Source organism: Amblyomma mixtum, chromosome 2, assembly GCF_055824585.1.
Source record: "Amblyomma mixtum isolate Tamu chromosome 2, ASM5582458v1, whole genome shotgun sequence".
Classification (NCBI taxonomy): domain Eukaryota; kingdom Metazoa; phylum Arthropoda; class Arachnida; order Ixodida; family Ixodidae; genus Amblyomma; species Amblyomma mixtum.
In genome coordinates, this window is record NC_143013.1 from 208,353,426 (window position 1) to 208,374,674 (window position 21,249).

Genomic DNA, 21,249 nt, shown 5'->3' on the forward strand with positions numbered 1-21,249 from the left:
GCCTCTGGAATTACAGATTTGATCCCAAAGAAATTCAGTTCATGCTGTGAGTAATGTTCTCTTTCCGGATGTTTCAGTAAGTCTGGCCGTGACATGCAACCGTAATCATACTGGGAAGTAACAGGCGCACACAAAAAGACTCCAGTGTTTTCTGGTCTCAAGCTAAGGAGGCAGGGCTGAATAACTGTGTGCAGTAATGTGTGCAGTAATGAAGGAAGCTACGTGGGTTTTTAGTGGAGTTTTGTAGTCGCCATAAGCGGTTTGGCGTTTTCATTTCGTATTAGAAGATGAAACATTACGTATATTCGCAGGCCCTTTTCAATAATGAGAAAATGACCGTTCGCACTTCTTGACCAAGCCAGTGACAACTACTTGCGAGATTTGTAATGAAAATGTTTCTGCTAGATCCATTTAGCCTAAAATCCTATATAAGTGCCACATAAATAAGTACCAATCGGCAGTTTTTGATCAAGGTCGGGGCCATGTTCTCTACTTTATTTGCAGCTAAATATATTTATGTTAAAGTAACGGAAATGGTTCGGAAAGATTCCGTCCGTCACGGCTCTTGCTCGTACGGTCCCGATTAAGGGTAGAACAAGGTGCATACGCACTATCACGCATAAGTAGCCCCATTTTATTCATTGTGATCTGCCGATATAGGTTTCTACGTAAGTGTTCATCCATTCATGCAGAACCTGTTGCGCTTTTCTTCCATGGGCAGATTGCCGAGAGAGCACTCATTTTCAGTTTTCGTCGTATATCTGGTACTTGGGCGATGTTCCGCAGAGGAGTTCGTACACGAACTCGCAGCAGGTAGTCTCCTCGCTGAAAGCCTCATCAGTGACCCAGTAGCTGCAACCGTTTCCTGCGCAACGTCATGAAACGTCAGTCAACTCCGACTGTAACGAACCTGCTCTTGCAATCATCTGTGCCTGGCATATGTGAACCTGGAATCTGTTACCGAAGCACAAGTAGAAAAAATGATGATTATTAACTGATCTCTGCACTCATAATTTAAATCTCTCCCGACACATTCCTACCTTTGTCTGGCAAAGCAGATTGAATGAGAAGGTCCACAACAGGCAACGTAAAAAAGTGAATCATACCTTGTGCAAATGAAAATTCTTGCCCTCTCTTCCATTTGGTCGCATGTCACACACATTTGTACGTGTCAAAAGACAGACACGTAAATGGCGCGGAATTTATCCCGTATTAATTTGGCACCCAAAAGAGACTGTAACTTCAACACTTTTGAATTAATCCAATAAAGCATTTGAAGCCAAAAGTGCGGCGAATTTTGTTTTAAGCTACTATTGCGTGATGCCATGTAAGCTCAATAAAGGCCAAAGGTCGTCTTGCACACTTTCGACTTTATTCAACAGTTCTTATAAACTGATTCTCAGTAGCTGAGTAGTTCGCTGCTAGCGGGTAAGACTGCATACTCTAGCAAAGCGTTTTTTTAACCCAAACACGCCTCACAAAATCAGGAGATCGTCCATTTAAGCCTGCCATAATTCCGATCTGATTACAATATTCAAAATTAGGACTACTCATTTATTTTCACCACTGATCCTTACATCGAATACCAGCTCGGCACGGAAAATAGCCCAGCAAACGCGCTACATATTAAGAATTAAAAGAACGGATGACAAGAGTACGAGGGAGCCGAGGCGCGAACTGGGAGATGTACTGGAATAAGCTACGACTGCACAACAGGAATGTATTCACCAAACGGTTGCATTTCACCCCGAAACACTCACGTTTCGTTCTTTGTCTGCGACCAATGTGCACGCACTAACTAACGTTGTGCGGTGTTACTCTTGGAAGTGACGTAACATGAGGATCCATAGCGCACACAATTTTGAAGGGACAGAACACAAGCGCTAATTGTGTGCGCTATGGATCCTCATGTTGACTACCCACTAGCCCGAAACCTGATCCTTCGAAGTGACGTAGTTACCCGCTAGCGGAGGCCACCTTGAAACGACCATACAAAGTATAGGTTGAGGCAACCGAAAAGGAAATAAAAATAATAAGCCCCTGCCTGCACCACGTACGTACAACAGGCTTAACCCAATTCGAAAATAAAAGAATAGGCCCGTAGGCAAATTGTAATTTCACCACCCGTGGGTGGAAAAGTAAAATAAAAGGGAAAAGCTACTATAGCGACCCACAGCCGGGGGAGCGGGCCCGGGGAGACTCCCCTGATCTCCCCTGGGAAGTAGCGGAAGTGATGGGCAAATGGATGGGAAGAATGGTTGTAGGGAATAGGTTGGGACAAAGGCTGGGAATGGGGACAACGAGGTTTTTGTTCATATCCTTCGATTGTCTCGACTCCATTGCTGGCCTGCCTGGCCAGGGCAGGGAGAGCATCGAGATTGCCCAATGGTGCGGCCCCACTCACGGGATGCCCGACCACCCACCATACGCAACGGGCTCCGACCGTCGGAGACAGGAAAACCTAACACGGGGTCAGTAGCTACCTGGGGCTCCTCCACGACACTAGGAGGCTTTTCCAACCTGCCGGCTACTCGCTGTCGAGTGCTTTTCGCGGTTTTTCAGACTCCGGAAGTATGTGTGATGTGTCCGGCCAGAAGAGGCCCAGCTCGTCAACTGCCTCACGGCCTCGGAACTGACGCACTCCGTGGGGACCCATCTGTGCTTCCTAGCAACCATCCATGCACTTATTTCCTCCCCTAGCTTGCTCTTCTCCTACTGAGGAGAGAGTGTTCAAGGCCGGGCGACCGGGCCACTAACCAAGAACGTGGCTTAGGGTGAGATGGCCGGGGCCTACTCCACCGGTACTCCACAACATCGACGGTTTTTGCCAGACTCTTCCGAGGTCGTACTAGGCCCCCATCCCCCGGCGTCCCGCAAGGCCGTTAAGCCTGCGGCCGGCCGTGAGGCCGCTTCCCCGAGGCGCCGTGTCCTCAGAGCCTGACCACTATGAACCGCCGCGCGGACCTGGTTTCTCCGTAACCAGAAACCGACGCGTCGGTAGCCAGACTTGCACGTCCCCGCGTGCGGAGGAAGCAGGATGAACGCTGAAACGAACTAACTAATGGCTTTACTCATGCGTTTCAACGATCGTGAAGCTAAGTGGCAGCGGCAAACAATCCCGCCTATGAGCAGTTCAATTTATATTCGCGTAGTGGTGTACTCTGGCATTATAGATATGTTTCCTGCATGGGATGACGAAGGGGTGTTACAACAATTTCGGCTAATTAATCGGTCATGGGAGGTTAAGCAGGCAAGGCCCGCTTGGTTACCCTAGACAGCCAGGCATTAACGCATTGCCTATTGTACTGACCTGCATAAACAGAAAGTTCTGACACGCTGCTACAAATCTACGTCTTGTGAACTCTTGTGTAAACCAAAAAATCCGCATCGTAAAGGTGAGGTGACGCTGGCCCTCAGGATCAGTAGTGCAAACGTTGCAGGACAATTTTCTTCTCAGATTACTAATTTGCATGTAGCTCGTCCTGATGTACTGTCCTCTTGAACAAGGATAGAGGTTTTCTGCTTTTTGTCATTTTCTGTCATTAGAATATTAAGCTCAGTGTGCATCACTGATCCACACTGAGTGTGCATCAGCGTGTGCAACGCTCATGGAGTAAAAATTTAAGTTATCGTCAATCCACAAATTACTGCGTTATGACGAGAAAGATGCTAATACTACTAATCCATACTACTAAATAATCCAGAAATGGCCCAAAAATTGAATAAAGGTGGCGTAATCACTGGCCCACTTGGCAAGTAAACTACGGTTCGACAGATTTTTTTTTCGCAGGTCCCAAAGGCTACGCTACAACGCCATTCACCTCAAGAATGGTTATCCCGAAGCTCTATTCGGAGTATCCGTGAAGAGCTAGAATGGAGAGAAAAGGGGGAGGTACTTTTTAAATGTAATTTTCTGAGCAATAAATAAGTAATTCTTTCCTAGACAAACATCAAAATACGTAAAAAGAGGCACAGAATAGATTTTTGCTTAGAACAGAAATTGCATGTGGTTGTCATCAGTGCCTTTTAAAGCCGTTGTACGCTCTAAGCAGAAAGCAGTAATAAGCGGGTAAGCTGTCCTTTCGCGCAGTCCTTTTTAGAAAAGGCAGTGCGCTATAGGACAACTTTCTCCCTTGTTAATCTCATATAGGCGCATTTCTGTTTAGAGTGTGACATATTCATTTCCACAAGTGGTCTTTCTGTTACGAAAACCTGAATGCTCGTGTTAATAAAATAAATGAAGGCTGGTTGCCAGTATCAGACCTAATTCGAAGCGCTCGTTAGTTCATTCTTTTGCACAGTACAGTTCCTGCGTATACCAGGACATGACGTCAGGGAGAGGTTTTTACATGGAAACAAAAAAAAAGAAAGAACGGCTAGGCTTGAGCGAGTAACCTTCAGAACAACATGTTTGCTGCTGTACTGATTACCGTTCTCAATGTAGCTGTGCCGGAAGACCTTGCATTTGTCGCAGTCCCTGTAAGCCACAGTGAAGTTAAATGGTAGAACCTGAAACGAAAAAAAGACAAGCCAGTATGACAAAGAGCAAAAAATTATGACTGTTTTGTATCAAAAGTCGATAAAGCCCACCTTACTGTAGATGCTTTCAATGCAACAGTCAGTACAAATAAACTATGCGAAAGCCTCCAATCTCAACTTGTATATTTTCTGCACTCCTGTCATAACTAGCTGCGTTTAAATGAATATCTTGCCTTCCACTCTCATTGCGCAAGTGTAGCGGCAGTTTTTCGACAAGCCTAGGGCATCCGCATCATCCCGACCTTCAAGTGGTGTGCGCTCTCTTGGTGTCCTCGTCTTGCCGTCCGGGGGCGCCATGTGCAGCTATAACAGCTTACGTGTGCCACGAACTGCAGCTGTGCCTACGAACTTTCACTCCGCGTTGTCCCGTTATGTGTTCTCACTGAACAGCTGTAACTTTAAGGAGGAGCCTCACCATCTTACGGCTTGAACTCGAGCACATTTGCGGCTGTGTAGCCGGGCGACGACGCTACGGTCATGGTCGCCGGTCTGGAATAAAAAAATACAGCGAGGATTATCAATCTCGTGATAACCTCATGCTTTAGCGCGGCAAGCTACCGAGACCACCACTTCGCATATCATTCTGCGCGCTGATCGTCTGAATAAAATGGCGGCAGCTAGGTTTTAGTGACACTGTGGCTGATTTTCGGGCAGCAACGATTTTTCTCGAGATTTCACGAGATTTCACACGAGATTTCAGTGTGCAACGGCAAGCATGCACTGCTTGTCGAGCTGAAAGTCGAACCACCGATTATGCAATAGCCATTATCAATAATTGAACGCTCTCTTTGCAGCAGACCTCAGTCTGTATGTATACATAATGAAATTTCTGACTTTCTACCAATCCGCCTTGGAGTACCACAGGGTAGTGTACTGGGGCCCCTACTGTTTAATGTATTCATTAATGACATTGTTAACATAGACAACATCACTCAGTTTATTATATATGCCGATGACACTACTCTGCTTGTCTCTGGCCCTGAGGTTGAGTGTCTCATAGAGAAGTGTAACGTTGCTTTAGAAAAATTATCAACCTGGTGTCGCTTAAATCGACTTCAATTAAATACAGCAAAAACCAAAGCAATAATTTTTCCTGCTAAGAATAAGGATCTACAACACAGTGGCATACTAAAATTTGAAGGACAGGTTATTGATATTGTCAGAAAGCACAAGACATTAGGAGTGTATTTTTCATCTCACTTGACTTGGGATGACCATATTGAACATCTTAGCAAAAAACTTTCCTCGGTTACAGGTGCGTTGTCGCGATGCCGTGACACTTTGCCTGTAAAATGTAAAATCAGAATTTATTATGCATTGTTCGAATCACATTTAAATTATTGCTGTTTAGTATGGGCAACAACTACAAAGACTAACATGAACAAATTGTTCATAATACAAAAGAGAATTCTGCGTCATGTTGCAAATCTCGAAAAATCGAGTCCTATAAACAACGCCTTCCAAGCACATTCCATCATCCGCGTAGATAACCTATACCAGTTTCGACTTCTTCAACTAATGTATTTTTCCGCTACCCATGTCAAAAATCATTTATCTACTTTGGCCTGCTTAGAATTACGCCAGGCTTTAATGCACACACGAAATCAGGATGTATGGGTCGTACCATTTTTTCGTAACAACTATAAATTACAGTCTTTAGCTCATAACCTTCCATGTACCTTAAACGCATTTGAAAACACCACTGGCTATAAAAGAAAGGAACTACGGAACTACTTTGTAACATTGTAAATACTTGTGTACTATTAATACCATTGTTATTATTATTTGCTGTGTTGTTTAGCTCACTGTGCTACTTGTGTTTGCTTCGTTGACTGAATATGTGCGATCTTCAGTTGTCTCTTTGTTCTTACGTTTTGTTTTTTTTTCTGTACAGCTAGGAGTTTCATGACATTTTTACATTACTGCCTCTGTTCTATGCTTTGTGTTTTTACCATTTATTGTTATAATATCATTTATAGTTACTAATGGCTTATAACTAGTTGTCACAGGCTGTGCGCTTTGACTTGTACTGGTTTCCTGGACTTCGTCAAGCTGCGTTAGCAGCTTTTATCCAGGAAACCATCCAGAGATATCTGGTGAATAAAGTGAATTGAATTGAAAACAAAAACCAGCACTCTAAGCTCTGAGTAAAAACGAACCCTATTAACGCTAGAAAATCCTCAGCGGGGCTCATGCTGCAAGTAGATAGCGGGGCACGAGTGGTAATGCGCAGTAAATTATAGGATTTCTCCGCGAGAGCGAAAAGTCTGGATTAGATCAGCGCTGTGGATGCGGAAGAGATTTTTGGATCGTGCATTTTTCGCACGCATGAGCCCGTTCTAACGACTTAAGGCCAGTTGTGGCTGCGGGATAGCTTAGACGGCTCTCCAACTTGTCGGCATCTCGTGAAGAATAAAAGTGAGCGATTTCTGACAACGCCTTAATGTTCTCTCACAACGTTGCGGATGTAGCGCAAATCACCAAACTTTTATAGCCACAAAAGTCTGTACCTTTTCGCCTAGGTTTTTCTTTTTTTTACCGCTCTAAATATCTTTCGCTGCGTACGTACGTAATATTTCATGAAATAAAAATCTTCAATGTGCACTTGGCAATCAATGCAGGCGTAAGGAGCGGAGCGGGACCAAATGTCCACTTTGGAATGAATTCTCTAGTGAGTTGCTCAAACGCTAGCTACGTCTACTAATCCGACATATCATTTAGGTCTGCCATGAAATCTATATTGTAGGGTTAGCAAAGGCCTTCCAGCACGACGCTAACTAAATAACGAGCAAACCATACGGTTGAGTGCTTGTTTTTTCGCCCCCAAACCAAATCAGGTTCAAGACTGTAGTACTCACACCACGCCGTCGGAGCCATATAGAAAGGTAGGATTAAGTGATGAGTCGACGAGGGGCCCTGTAGGACCGAGCTCAAGACACTTCGCTTCACCTCCGAAATAAGGGTCGCTTTCAAAATTGCGGTAGATCTGGTACAGATGAGACTTGAATGGGAAGCACTGAAACACAGCAAATCAACACAGAATTATTGTAGGTTCAAGACGGACACCAAATGCATCCATCGTATTGCGTGTTCTCAGCACGTGGTGAAAGAGAAAACGTTGAACACTTGAGTCGCGCAGACTGTTGGGCCAGTTGGAAGGACGATCACTGCAAGGAAAACTGCTCAGAAGAGACAGAAAAAAGGCGAAAGAACCTAGGGGCGTGCGAATGCTGAATAGTAACTACTGAATCGAATATCAAATCGAATAACAAAATCCAGAAAATCTAATAGTTACAAATTTCACTAATAATGTGCTTAAAGGTGCACTGAAGAGGAATCTGAACTCGTCTTTTTGCCGCGAGAACTCGATCTACACGTTCTGAGCATTCTTAGAAACTTCAATTTATTGCCCTGTAAGGCTGATTTTCCTAATTAAATCGAATTAACGTCCGGCTCCCGCCTTTTTTTTTAATTCTCCCTCGTACGGTGGGTGGAGTCGACCAACGCGTGGAGTGCCTTGCAGCCAGCTCCGTGGAGGCTTTGCTTTCACTTTATTTTGTTTTTTAGGTTTCCGTGAATAAATACTTTCATTCGCAGATAATATAGCCGCAAAATGAGCCCGCAGAAATAAAAATACGCGCGGACTATTTGCTTCTACGGACTACTACGCATTACTCCGCCGATGGCAGAGCGGCAAGCCGCCGCGGGACTGGCTGAAAGGCACTCCACGCGTTGGTCGACTCCCCCCACCGTACGAGGGAGAATTAAAAAAAAAGGCGGGAGCCGGACGTTAATTCGATTTAATTAGGAAAATCAGCCACACAGGGCAATAAATCGAAGCTTCTAAGAATGCTCAGAGCGTGTAGATTGAGTTCCCGCGGCAAAGAGACGAGTTCAGATTCCTCTTCAGTGCTCCTTTAAGTGCTCATCAGAGTTTTTTTCTCAAGGAACTCATGTTGCTGGTATTGCCAAGTATTTCATACCATGCTTGACACGCCGTGAAAGTTGTGCGTGGCTGTTTTAACGCGATAGCGGGAAGGAGCCCATGTCGTGCAAAAGCTGGCCTCGGCGTCCGTCTTCGTTCACTAGAGCGAAAAAGCCACGATAAAATCCCCCCAAAAATCTCTTTACTTCGTGGTAGTCCCTTTCTTTTTCCTCTGCCAAATAACAGCTACTCACATCTCTCTCATCTTGATAGGCGCCCAGAGCAGGGTTCAGGTCAGGCTTCGTCTGGCCCACACCCGAGCTTACAACCGTGAACGCAACGACAGCCAAAGTAAATGGGAAAATCATTGCTCGCATGTTTTTTGATATCGTACAGAGTGTTTGTAGCGAGCTCTGCGGTTTTTAGAGCGCAAGCGAGACCATGTACAGGGTCGCCACGTATCGCAGTGCAATGCAAACAGAGCACTTGTCCTTGTGTTGGAACTCTTCCGCTGGCAGGGTCAACGCCAGAATAGGTGAATGCACGTGGAGCACTAACAGCAGTATTCTTCCGGACCTGCTCTTGTTGTTGTTTCAATAAATGCTCTTTTCAAGTGCACTGTTTCCACCCCTTCATATGTTTCATGTTGTAGCGCGTCTGCACCGCAAATACATAACAGAGCGCTTGCTCCCGATGTGGTATATTGCCCTGCTTCGCCGCACATGTAAACAGCTTATGACAGCGACGCCCATGGTATTCGGAACCCGCCTGCTCATTCACCTTGTATCTGTGTATGCATTGCCTTTGTCGATCAGGCCTTCAGACCTCGCTCAAGGCGTTCATTGTTTAATCCACTACCAATGCAACTGTTTAATTACCGCCGCAAAGTCTGCCTTCAGCATTCCTCAATCACAAAATGAACAAGGGCAAGCGCCCTGAGGCTTTCCCGTCCCTTCACTTTGTGATTATACAGAGCAATCTGCCTAACCTCTCCCTACCACGTACTCTCACCATTGTTTAGATCTATGTGTACCATGGAAAAGGCCTGAAATTAAAAGCTTGCTTCCATCGTGCAGAGTGCGATAAGAGTGAGAGAAAGCTGCATTTACATTAACGTGGACATAAGGCACTAAATATGTTTTTGTTATTTTGTTTCTGACTGTTGTAAAAATAAAACCGCATGTAGGATGCCATGTCGATCTTCTTGTAAATGAAGCCTTTTCTTGCTGTTATTTCACCCTTTCTCCTGATTTATATCAGTTTCAGGCATGGTGATAATAGGTGCGAGACCGCACACTCGTACAGTGAAAGTGCACACATATCATGCACACTGGACCTACGTTAAGAGCGTGCAACAGGAAGATGAAACGACTAGCCGTCCTCTTACAGGAAACAAGGGTAGCATGCGCTATTCTGCCATACCACGCATTTACACAGGCTGCCATACTGCATTAGAGTAAAGGAAACCAACATGCACAATGCCAAGTAGCTCTCCCCTTCAGACAAGAGTATAGAGCAACTGATTTACAAATCCCTGACCTAAGAAACAATTTCAAAGCAGTGTAGTCTCCTCTACTAAAGACCACTCACTGGTGGTTGTTGTAATGACTCATACGAGTACCCCAGCAAGGCACAGGAAGGGAGCCTTCCCATTGTGATTGGAAAAACTTCAATGCTAAGCACCCGAACTGCGGTTACGCCAAAGCTGACACAAGGGGACGCATTTTGCACGACGCTATAGAGGTACCCGGCCTAGTGCCATGTATGCGCCACAACAACAAGAGGAGATTCCATCGGCCGCCGCGGTGGTTCAGTGGTTATGGCGCTCGACTGCTGACCCGAAAGACGCGATTTCGATCCCGGCCGAGGCGTCGAATTTTGATAGAGACGAAATTCTAAGGCCCGTGCACTGTGCGATGTCAGTGCACGTCAAACAACTCCAGATGGTAGAAATTTCCGGAGCCCTTCAGTACGGTGTCCCTCATACCCTGAGTCACTTGGGGACGTTAAACCGCCGTAGACCAAACCAAACAACATGCCATTGTGGCATACCGCAGAGATAGCGGCCTGCTGTGCATGGCGACTGACCTACGACACGTAGCTTTGAAGGTTATCCAAACAACCGACGAGAAGTTGCTTCTGCACCTACACTGCCATCACTTTTAATTCCCCAACAGTGGTCGAACACCGTGCTCCTCCCCCCGACTAAACGCTTCTATAATTCCCACGTAGCAGCGTAATTTTAGTGTCTAAATCTACATGCTACGTGAGGAGTCTTCGTGTACAGTGCATACAGAGAAGCCCAGATTCATACCGAGAGCAAGTGACGCCTTACACATCATGTGGCAATCATGTGGAAACAATATGAAAAAGATATGGCAATCCTATATGAAAGGTAATGTGCGCTTGCCGATTTCCACACGTTTTTCCTGTAACACTCACATCTTGTGCCCATAACTCCATATGTGCGGCTGATGTGAAGTGTATCCGAGTATACCTTCTGCTGCTGACATGTGCGCTGCTCTCACCTGTATTTTCAAGCTCGTTCCTCTTAGTTCCATGTATTCCTTTCTGTGGTTTTGGCGTTCGGCTGCTGACCCCAAACCCTCGGGTCCGATCCTGGCCGTGGCGGTCATATTTCGATGGAGGCGCGACGTGAGCCCACTTCAGAAAACCCAAAGTGCTTCTTTTTCTTGAAGGAAAAATTATTGCCTTTATTATTTATTTTGTAATCCGCACTTATTTAGTAAACCGGAGGCCTCCACAAAGGCGTACCTCCGTTGCCGTGTGTCGCTTCGAGACGTTACTCCCGACAGTTTACACTTTTCTCTTTGTTGAAGAACAAGAACGACACTGCCGTTCTATAGCAGCTACTTAGTTCTAAGATTTAGGACTTCGAAACCCGCCTCTAAGCCCTTGAGAGCTCTAAGGAAATTTTCAAACAACGACACCAATTCTAGAAGGGATGACGACCTTCGTATTTCTAGCCAGCATCACTGCTTGCTAAGTATGTGATTTAGTAATTCTTGCAATGCGTCGCCACCGGATCATTAATCAAATAATTAGATAAAATAAAAACAGCAAAAATTAATTAGAATTCCAAATACGATAAAGCAACGAATAATATATGTGATAAATTTAGAAATACAAATAAAATAAACAATAGGGCGAGCGGTTGCACCCAGGTGCATGGGCTATATATAGTTTCGCTGCCAGGAGGCGTTCTAACAGGAGTGACAGCGAAACTGTTTGCAGATATTTGGCCGTAGTTTTAAGGACCAATGGTGGTTAAATTTTACCTTAAGTCCTACACGACAACGTCTCCTTCTTTCGTCTGCAATCATAGCCATTATTCGGGATCACTACGGTACAGCCGCTGTCGCAGCCAACGTTCAGTTGCCGATAAGATGCCGTGCATGTCACGCCTTATCATACTGTCACAAAATTCGGAGCAATTTTGAAACAAAGAAACAAAAACAGCGCCGTGCGGACGCATCTCGCCAGCGCGGGTCGTAAAACGGGTGAGAAGGAAACCCCGGTGAGCGACTGGCCGTGTGTGCATGGCTGCCCCCTCCACCACCACTCGCCGAATCGGCGCGCGGGGGGATTGCCGTCGATTTTTCTAGTGTCGGAGATGCTTCTACTCGAAACCGGCGGGGAGGGCGTAGCCTTGCGTGTGCTAAGACATTTCCCCCTCCTCTTCACTCGCACGTCGGCGGTGGCGCCACGACAGAAATTTCCAGATGCTCCTGGAAGCCACTCCCGGCTTTTGACCAATCAGGGACGTGCACCCGGCGCGAGAAAGAGAAGGAGACTGCACGGCCGATACTGTGTGTATGTGCGCGCCTGCATTGGTGCAAAGAACAGACAGACAACAGAAACTTTCTCACAACAGACTTGAGCAAGACTATAAAAGAAGGGCGTTGACCGTCGTCGGTTAGTCCGAGCCGCCGTTTAAGCTTCAGTGAAGCGCGCCCGCTCGACTCCCGGAACCACACTACTCGCCCAGCTGCGGGTAAACGAGGCAGCGCGCGCCAGTCTGCGGGACGGCATCGTCGTTAATACTCTGGTCGTCGGACTGTCGCAGTGCCGGGTGAACAAATTGTGTTTTGTTTGTTTGCCTATATCTTGTGTTAGTGCACTGCAGGTGCAATAATTCTTTTGTATTGTAATCTCTCTCGAGTGTAACTTTGCATCAGTTGCATTGTTTTGTTAATCACTTTGTATGTGCTTGTACTAGTGATTGTTAAATCCTCTGTGTCGTCTCATTGCTGTATAAAATTTGTTCTGTTTGTGAACCTTTGGCTCCAACCCATTCTCTGGCTTGCGACCGGCGATAGCTGGGTACCAAACGACCAAAAACCTCTTGTCACTTGGTAGCTGGCCTCTGCTGAGTTTGCCATGCTGAGCCGAGGGCATCTCCTTTGAGTCCGAGACCGCTAACCCCCCCCCCCCCCCCCCCCACGCTCTAAGGGTGTCTGGGAACTTCACGCAAATGTGCGTGAAGTTGGTTGACACATGCCATATCATACCATATTATATCTCGCCGTACCATACCACACCGTGCCGTCTGCCCTCAGAATGTAGTTTCCGTTTGCTTTTCTTGTTTCCAAACAGAAGCACCAGTTACCAATGGCTTCAAGAATATGGCTTCAAAAAACAGTCTATGAACACGTGGTACTAAAGCATATTTCATGAAAAGTAGACACGACTGAGAAAACTGCAGTGCATTCACCATGCATTTTACCGGCTACTATTTCCAGCTTCTGATGAGTTCAAAAGGGTTAAAAGTGTTTTATCCACGCACTAGCTATGTTGCGTTTTAAAACGTAAATATAGGCTGGCGCTGGCAGGTGCAGGAGGTCACATAAATTTTCCTCTGCCTGGATTAGACACGATAATAAAACATTTGAAGAGTGGTTTATTGGCACGTTGAAGCGCCGGCAACGAAGACCCGGGCGCAAGTCGTTTAGGAACCAGCGAGGCGAGAGACCGGCACACAAGCGGCAGTTCTCCAGCACGAGCCTTTCATGGGCGACGCTAGCGCTTCGTCGTCGTTGGTGGCGGTGCTGGATCATCTTCTTCATTCCAACTGCCCCGGCGGAAAGAGGGAGCCATCCTGGCGACTCAAGGCGAGGAGACGACGAGAGGGCTGTAATAAGGCTTCAAGCGGCTGACATGAACGACGTCGCGACCACGGCGGCGATGGTCCAAAGAAGGTGTCACCGGTTCGATGATATAGTTCACTGGTGACGTACGCTCTAAGATGCGGTAAGGACCAATGTGCTTGGCCGAAAATTTGGACGCAGCCGGAACAGAGACCCAGACCAATGATCCAGTGGAGAAGTGTGTAGCGGGCGTGTCTTGGTCCGACTCATGTGTCCGGAGCCCTTGACGTTCGGCGGTGAAGGAGCGAGCCAACTGGCGGCACTGCTCAGCATGGCGGGTAATGTCAGAAATGGAAGTATATTCTGAGCTGTCGGGGTTGTAGGGAAGGATTGTGTCCAGCAGACAGGAAGGCTCGCGCCCAAATAAAAGAAAGAATGGGGAAAAGCCGGTGGTTGCCTGGGATGCGGTGTTATATGCATAGGTCACGAACGGAAGGACTTGATCCCAATTAGAGCTGTCGGAGCTAATGTACATGGCGATCATGTCCCCAAGAGTACGATTGAATCGTTCGGTGAGGCCGTTGGTTTTGGGGGTGGTAAGCGGTAGTGGTGCGGTGGACTGAGTGGCACGCATCGAGAAGCTTGCGAACAACTTCAGACAAGAAAACACGGCCACGGTCACTGAGAAGTTCTCGCGGAGCGCCGTGACGCAGGACGAAGTGATGAAGAAGGAAGAAGGCGACGTCGCGAGCAGTAGCCGCAGGTAGGGCAGCGGTCTCAGCATACCGAGTGAGGTGGTCCACGGCGACTATAATCCATCGATTCCCGGCGGTCGTGAAGGGGAGCGGTCCATATAGGTCGATGCCCACACGATCGAAAGGGCGAGCCGGGCACGGTAATCGCTGTAACGGGGCAGTCGAGGGTCGAGGTGACGACTTCCGCTGCTGACAGGCTGTGCAGGAGCGAACGTATCGACGAACAAAGTTGTACATGCCCCGCCAGTAGTACCTCTGGCGTAGCCGCTCGTAGGTTTTTAGCGATCCAGCGTGAGCGCTTTGAGGGTCGGCGTGGTAGTGCGCACAGATCTCAGACCGAAGATGGCGGGGAATCACGAGGAGCCACTTTCGACCGTCCGGACGATAGTTGCGGCGGTATAGGAGATCGTCGCGGATGGCGAAATGGGAAGCTTGGCGACGAAGGGCCCGAGGGAAGGAGGACGTAGAGTGCGCACGAAGGGCATCCAGCAAGGAAGAAATCCATGGATCCTGGCGTTGTTGATTGGGAATGTCGATAGCAGTGAGCGCTGCGAGTGGGGAATCAGATACGAGGGAAGAGGGCGCAGGAGAGGGCAGTGGCGAGCGTGACAAGGCGTCGGCGTCGGAGTGCTTGCGGCCCGACCGGTAGACAACGGTAACATCGAATTCCTGAAGACGGAGTGCCCAGCGGCCAAGGCGTCCTGAGGGATCTTTGAGGGAGGCCAACCAACACAAGGCGTGGTGATCAGTAACGACGGTGAACGGGCGGCCATATAAGTAAGGGCGGAATTTTGTGAGAGCCCACACTACGGCCAGACACTCCTTTTCAGTCACGCTGTAGTTCGACTCTGCTTTGGTGAGAGCACGGCTGGCGTACGCAACAACGTATTCAGAAAATTCGGGCTTGCGCTGGGCCAGGACAGTACCGAGGCCAATCCCGCTTGCGTCGGTGTGCACCTCAGTAGGAGCACTGGGGTCATAGTGCCGAAGAATAGGGGGTGAAGTAAGACGACGACGGAGCGCAGCAAAAGCTTCATTGCAGGCAGAGTCCCACGTAGACAGGTCGGCGGGACCATTGAGGAGTTTCGTAAGGGGCGCGACGATAGAGGCGAAATTAGGGACAAAGCGCCGAAAATAGGAGCAGAGGCCCACAAATCGGCGCACCTGTTTCGTAGAGGTCGGTTTAGGGAATTCAGCCACAGCCCGGAGTTTGTCAGGATAAGGTAGGACGCCATCTTTGGATACGAGGTGGCCGAGTATTGTCAGTTGCCGGGCACCAAAGTGACATTTCTTGAGGTTAAGCTGAAGGCCAGCACGGGTGAGGCAGCTCAATATCTGGCGCAAGCGCTGGAGATGCGTCGGAAAATCGGGCGAAAACACAACAACATCATCCAAGTAGCAGAGACAAATGTTCCACTTGAGCCCGCGCAATACATTGTCCATCATTCGTTCGAACGTGGCGGGAGCGTTACACAGACCGAATGGCATTACGGTGAATTCATATAGGCCGTCAGGGGTAACGAATGCCGTTTTAGGACGGTCGGACTCAGACATCGGCACTTGCCAATAGCCGGAACGGAGATCCAGAGAGGAGAAGAATTCGGCGCCTTGCAAGCAGTCTAGGGCGTCGTCAATACGGGGTAGCGGGTAGACGTCTTTGCGCGTAATTTTGTTGAGCCGGCAATAGTCCACGCAAAATCGTATCGAGCCATCCTTCTTCTTCACCAGCACCACTGGGGATGACCAAGGACTGGCAGATGGCTGAATAATGCCGCGTTGTAGCATGTCGTCCACTTGCTCAGCGATGAGGCGGCGCTCGGGAAGTGACGCACGGTAGGGGCGGTGGCGGAGAGGAGCATGGGTACCGGTTTCAATGTGGTGCTCGACATTGGTTGCACGGCCCAAAGAAGAGGACTGGTGGTCAAACGAGGAGTGAAACTGGTTGAGCAGGGCAAGAAGCTGCGCGTGTTGAGCTGTGTCGAGGGCGGGGTCAATAGAGCGTTCGAAAATGTCCGAAGGCAGTGGGTGATCGGGAGTAGGGCTACGTGGGGTGAGGGCAGCGATGTCGGGACTGGAGGAGGTCACATCGGTGTCCAAGGAAGTGATCAAGGTAGCGGTTTCAAAATGGCCAAGGCACTCGCACGGAGCAGGGAGAGGGCAGAGAAGGAGGTGTTAGAGACGAGGATGGCGGCAGTACCGTGTTGAATGTCGATGACGGCGAAGGGAACAGAGAGGCGTCGGCGAGAAGCAAGGATGGGGGAAGGCGTGAAGAGAACGGTGGCGTCAGAAACAGAGGCGGCGCAAACAGGGACAATCACAGCACTGTCAGGGATAATGTGAGTGTCCTCGGCGACAACAAACTTAGCATCACGGCGAATCGAAGGCTCGTCGAAGGGCGCATCACAGAGCGTAGAAAAGACGACATGCGCACGGGCGCAGTCAATGACGGCGCTGTGGCGGGATAGAAAATCCCAGCCAAGGATGACGTCATGGGAGCTTGCACGGAGAACTAAAAATTCGACAACATATAAAACATCGGCGATGACTACGCGTGCTGTGCAAGCGGCAGACGGATGAACGGGCTCGGCGCTAGCTGTACGGAGGGAGAGTCCAGAAGATGGGGTGGTAACTTTTCGAAGCGAACGGCAGAAGTTTTCGTTAATGACAGAAACGGAGGCCCCAGTGTCCACAAGCGCAAGTGTCTTGACGCCGTCTACAAACACGTCAAGAAGATTCGGCGGTGAAAGGCGAGGACTTAAGCAGGGCGATGATAGCGCAGTTCGTGCCCCAGGAACTGCGGCTGCTAGTTTTCCGAATCGGCGGGGACGGGGCGACGCCTCATGGGCGACAAGGAGCGGCGGCGAGGGGAGGGCGAGCGGTGGGAAACGTAGTGCTGGCGACCAAGCGCGCGGTCAGGTGAGGTCCCCTGATGCGGTGCTTCGAAAGGTGCGCGAAAGGAGCGATCTGTATCGCGGTAGTCCGGCAGGGGGTGGAGAGGCGCAGGCAGAGTACGTCGACATAGGCGAGCGACGTGGCCTGGAAAACCGCAGGCGTAGCAGATCGGTCGGTTGTCAGCCGTGCGCCAAGGATTGTAGGCAGCGGGCGCGAAACGCTGTCGGGAAACAACAGGCACAGGCACCGCAGGAGGAGCATAGGCATAGGCCTGCGGCCGCGGTGGTCTTCTGACAGCCTCGGCATACGTGAGAGGCACGGGTACGGGCGCAGGCGGCACGCTTACTGGGGGGTCGTAGCTTAACGGGGCGGGAACTGGGGTGGGCTGGATCGGGAATAGACCGGCCTGGGGAGCCAAAGGTGCCGGTTGCCGAAGACTAGGAAATGTATCGGCGACCTCCTGCGTGATGGCATTCCGGATCTCAGGACTGAGGACGGGCGGCGACAGGTGTGGGTTAGATATGAGCGATAGCTGCCGGGCGACCTCTTCCCGCACGAAGTCTTTGATTGTGGCTAGCAAGTCGTGGTTGATGCCCAGGCCGGAGATGGAGTCGGCAGGCGGGGAAGGGCGACGAGCGCAAAGACGTTGCTTGCGCAACTCGTCAAAACTTTGGCACAGTGTATAAACCGAGGCGACGGTGGTGGGGCTCTTCGCCAGCAACATCTGAAAAGCGTCGTCGATGCCTTTCAGGACGTGCTTAATCTTGTCAGCTTCGGACATAGCCGGATCAACACGCTTGCATAGGTCAACTACATCTTCAATGTAGCTCGTGAAAGTCTCGTCCTTGTGCTGAGCTCGGACACGCAGGCTTTGCCCAGCGCGCAGTTTCCGGACGGCGGGACGGCTGAAAACCTCCGCAAGTGTGCTCTTGAAAACGGCCCAGGTGGGGATGTCGGCCTCGTGGTTTCGGAACCACAGGTTCGCTACGTCGCTCAGGTAGAATATAACGTTGGTCAGTTTGACGCTGTCATCCCAATTGTTATGACGGCTCACCCGTTCGTATGATTCCAGCCAATCTTCTACATCCTGGTCGCTGTGGCCGCTGAAAACAGCGGGGTCGCGCTGCCGGACGGCACCGGAGCAGATGACGGGCTGCGGCGGGGGTGCGGGCTGTTGACTGGTCTTGGACATCGGGATGGTGCGGCTGCGAAGGTCCACGGTGATGGGGAACGGTGAACGCAGCAACCTCCACCAAATGAAGAGTGGTTTATTGGCACGTTGAAGCGCCGGCAACGAAGACCCGGGCGCAAGTCGTTTAGGAACCAGCGAGGCGAGAGACCGGCACACAAGCGGCAGTTCTCCAGTACGAGCCTTTCACGGGCGACGCTAGCGCTTCGTCGTCGTTGGTGGCGGTGCTGGATCATCTTCTTCATTCCACATTTGCCATCTCCCGTCAGCTCTACATGTGCAGAAATAAAGCACACAAGCGACTAGCCAAGCTGAACGACTGTGCCCACTCTTACACAGTGGGCTGGAATTTATGAAGATATTAACTTTCCTGTCTGCAGCTTATGGCTCCTTTCGACTCTTCATTTTTATTCGACCACCACAGAACAGCTGCTAAAATGCTGCGCCTACAGCAGCGCCCCAGCTTGAGTTGAGTGAAATGTTGCTATTGCTCGCCGCAATGCGCTACGTCCGGTGTTGCCCGGATTGAAACGTGGCTGTTGCCAGCGTCAGAGAGAGAGAACTACAAAGGAAATCTGTTTGCGTCCCTTTGGCTTGCTCTTGGCAGTAGCGCAGGCCACAGAGCTTATCCAAATCAACTCAGTCTTTATTTCCACCGAAAAGGGGCAGACGATGCCACAACAAAAAATACGGCGGTTAACAGGTATCCTGTTGTTCTTTTGCGATAATTTTTTCAATTTATGCATTACAGATTTACCATCCGGCTTGTCCATCTGGCACGGCTGTGACCGATGTACCACTACCAGAGGCACCTGAACTTGATGACTTTGCCGACTTTTGCAGGCGGCTTGGAGCTCTCGAGGATGAACTTCAGGATTCGCACGTGGCCGCGCAGTAGCACAGATAAGAGCGCCGCTATGCATTCGGCAGGCGCGAGGTTTCTAAAAGAATGCCTTACGAGTTGGCCGCTTTTCGTGCGGGCGTTTGTGCATCGGTGAAGAAACACCCCATAAATGGGCTGTGTTCTGCGGTTCAAAAGCTGCGCTGTAATGTCTGCTTAATGCCATGGCGACCACAAGCACCTCGTAGCGGAGACTACAACACCAGGCACCTGGAGAGGGTCATGACATCATCTTCCAGTGACTACCCGGACACAGTGGCATTTTTGGGAACGTCGAAGGTGATACTACAGCTCCATCGGCCCATGGCTGCGCCAACATTATCCAGATACCATTGAGTAGAGCCGACGCATGCAGCAAGACATCTGCGAGTGATCGGTCGAAACAAGACTACCGTCATGTGCTACGCCTGAAAACTCGGCAAATCATCGACATCGCCTCGACCCTTTACCTCAACTCAATCCACCATCCGGCCTCTCCCGATTCGATGCTACGCTGTTGTATTGCATGTGGCTGGGAGTGGCGTTTACTAATGCCTACTCCTACTTTGTTGCTGTGGCATAGTCTCCTGCGTGTGAGAACTGCTGGTGCGAAGAGACAATTAAGCACTTACTTTGTCATCGGTTTGACTGGGTAATCTTGGCTGCAACACACCGCCGCTTAGACCGTCGTCCACTTACAGAGGCCAGGATTCTGGCTCCTTCGACTTGAACCCTCATCGCAGCGGACAGCTTTTACGATGCCTTTGACTCAGGATTCAGTTCAAGGCTTTAACCTAACAGGGTGTGCCTAGTGTACCCTGTTAGTCACAGACTACGGACACGTGAGAAAATCGTCTACTATCCTTCTCCCCTTTCTATCTCTCCCTTCAACCTCCTTCCCATGTGTAGGGTAGCATCCTGAGCGTCGCCAAGTTAACCTCCCTGCCTTTCCGTTCATCATTCTACCTATCTCTATCACTATCTATCTCTACCCTCCGCTTGCCGAGAAGGCTTTCTGCACGCTTTCCCTATTTCTGTGTCATTCTAGCAGAAATGGTTACAAACAGCCGCGTCGAAGATCACACAAGGTAGCTCACACATATTGTTGAAAGCACCCTGGCCGAGACCTGTTGCACGGTGCGATTTATTTATTTAGCGTTCCTTACGGACCCCTAAGGCCTAGGGTTCAGTAGGGGAGCGCATGCACAGTAAAAGCACAGAGTTAAATAGACTTTATGACAAAATCGAAAATATTCAAAACAGCAAAATACAGCAAGCGCGTGAAAAAAAGGGGGAAAATAAAGCTCATGACGAAGTTCATTTTTTTTCATGACCATTTTAAATTTCAAAAGCAAGCAAAAATCACCAAGTATACGCACTGCACACTTTGTCGAAGTAGCTACTTATAGCGCTATAGAAATAATTTTTTTAGACTAGGCCTTTCTGGGACATATCCTTAATGAGCCGTAACATAGGACTCTCAATGGAAATCCCGGCGACGATGCCACCAACGTCTAAACAGAAGGTGCAATGCGACACTTTATCTGCATGTAATTGTGGGAATTCTACACCGACACCATAACGATCGAGAATCGGCGAAAACGAAGCTTCTAAATGAAAGCGAAAACGAAAATACACGAAGAAGTATCGAGAATGAGATTAGGGCATCTGAAGGAAGAACAAATCCGCTCCTACCCATTTCGCGGGGAGTAGGATTGTAACTGTTGCTGCTACCATGGAAGTTTGATGATGATGATGCTGAAGTTTTATGGCTCATGGGCATCTGCGGCCAAAGAGCGCCATGGCACAAGGTTTTTTTCCTTTTGCTCAAGGTTGGGTGAAAACCCATTTCCCCAAGCATTTAATCCCCCTCCCCCCCCCCCCCCTCACCCACCAAAAAATGCGTGCTCAACAATGTTCCTTTCTTGCGCTGCCGTTTTAAACAGAAACAGCTGTCTAAT

The 21,249-nt window shown here is 49.1% G+C and overlaps 1 pseudogene; it reads right to left on the reverse strand.

The window, feature by feature from the left end:
- Positions 1-613: 613 nt before the first annotated feature.
- LOC149362405 (uncharacterized) lies at positions 614-8,832 on the reverse strand (annotated as a pseudogene).
- Between the last annotated feature and the right edge of the window lie 12,417 nt (positions 8,833-21,249).